Here is a 1776-nt window from a genome sequence, read left to right as displayed (position 1 = left end):
CTACAAGAGCTAGTTCCAGGACAGGCTCCAAAGCCACAGAGAAACCCGGTCTCGAAAAACCAAAAAAAATAAATAAATAAATAAATAAAATAAAATAAGGGGCGAACTGTTTCTTGGTTTTTGATGCTCTTCTGCAATTTGATCAAGAAGGAAGAAATGAGGCATGTTTATACTGAAGATAATAAATTTTGTACTGTTTTCAATAATATATCGTATATTTTCTGTTACTATATTTTAGGGTACAGTTGGGAAGACTACAATATTGAGGAACACTGTCAAAGTTCTCAAAGACATGGAAGGTAAGTATCCTGTGCAAGCTTACACAAATGTGCCTCTGAAGAAATTGTAATGTGTCCTGGAAGTTGTAAACAGAAGCAACAGTGCAAATCCACACAGTTTCAAGTGCATTGATGATTAAGCTAAAGTTACTCATATGTTAGTTGTGACTGTGCTAATTTTAGTGAGAGGGGCAGAGTCAAGGAGCATTTGGTGTGGAGAAACCTTAATTTCTTTCTTCCTTTCTTTCTTTCTTTCTTTCTTTCTTTCTTTCTTTCTTTCTTCTTTTTTTTAAGATTTTATTTATTATGTACACAGTGTTCTGCCTCCATGTATGCCTGCAGGCCAGAAGAGGGCGCCAGATCTCATTGTAGGTGGTTGTGAGCCACCATGTGGTTGCTGGGAATTGAACTCAGGACCTCTGGAAGAGCAGTCAGCGTTCCTAACCTCTGAGCCATGGTCTCCAGCCCGAGAAACCTTAATTTCTATACCACATCTCTATGAGAAGCTGAAAGTCAAACTATGTTAATTCAATATGGAAACCTTTTGTTATTTTTCCTTTACTAGGTAGATCATTTATCACTCTAACTACAAGCCATAAGAACATAGGGATATAGATACACATAACATACTCCTTCTCAGAAAAATTAAAAGATACATAGCAGTGCCCACATTAAGTATACTTGTTGAATTTGTTTCAAGTGTACAAGTAATTGTTTTTCCAACTTCATTGTTAATATATTAAGAAATTCATCCTGAAGAAAAGCCCTGTGACTACTAGGACTGTGTAAATATTCCTATTTGTCCTACTTCAATCAAAAATATATTAGGACTCATTTATAAACATTTATAAGTACAATAAGAGAGATAAAGGTCTGAATTTTTCCAGCTTTCTTCAAATATGTGAAAACTCTCATATAAAAGGAGATTCTGAACATGTTAAGTATGTAACAAAGGATCTTACCATCACAGGACTCTTCAAAAATGCAAAATAACCTGTGATGAAGGGGAACAACATGAGTGTAAACACAGTGATAAAACCTTAAGGTGTGATTCCTCTTCACAGTGGACCAAATTGTAAAATTTATTTGTAGAGATATAAGTATTCAACAGTGTGTTAAATGCGGTGAAGGTCTTAAATATGCTATTTATCCCTGCAGGCATGAAAGAAGTCATACTGGGAAGAAACCTTCTGTATATCTTCAATCTGTTAAAACCTTTGCATATGACAGTCATCCTCAAATGCATGAAAGAACACGAGAAACTGTATAAGTGTAATGAATGTGGGAAAGCCTTTGAGCGACACTCTGGTCTTCTAAGGCATGGAAGAGCACACACTGCAGAGAAACCCTATGAATGTAATGAATGTGGTAAATCCTATACTTATCACTCTTCTCTTCAAATTCATAAAAGAACACATACTGGAGAGAAACCCTATGAATGCAATCAATGTGGTAAAGCCTTTTCTCACTCCAGTTATCTTCGAACACATAAAAGAAC

The 1776-nt window shown here is 35.6% G+C and overlaps 1 long non-coding RNA gene and 1 pseudogene across 1 annotated transcript in view; both read left to right on the top strand.

Moving 5' to 3' along the window:
- Positions 1–337, top strand: part of LOC113458512 — a 14965-nt gene extending 14628 nt beyond the window's left edge. The window contains exon 3 of the long non-coding RNA XR_003378876.1: positions 239–337. This is a non-coding gene — a long non-coding RNA (uncharacterized LOC113458512). The remainder of the gene's footprint in view (positions 1–238) is intronic.
- Positions 1–1776, top strand: part of LOC102000297 — a 59094-nt pseudogene that overhangs the window by 37079 nt on the left and 20239 nt on the right.

This window comes from Microtus ochrogaster, chromosome 4, assembly GCF_000317375.1.
Source record: "Microtus ochrogaster isolate Prairie Vole_2 chromosome 4, MicOch1.0, whole genome shotgun sequence".
Classification (NCBI taxonomy): domain Eukaryota; kingdom Metazoa; phylum Chordata; class Mammalia; order Rodentia; family Cricetidae; genus Microtus; species Microtus ochrogaster.
Note: the sequence above shows the minus strand (reverse complement) of the source record. Positions and strands in the feature narration are given on the sequence as shown.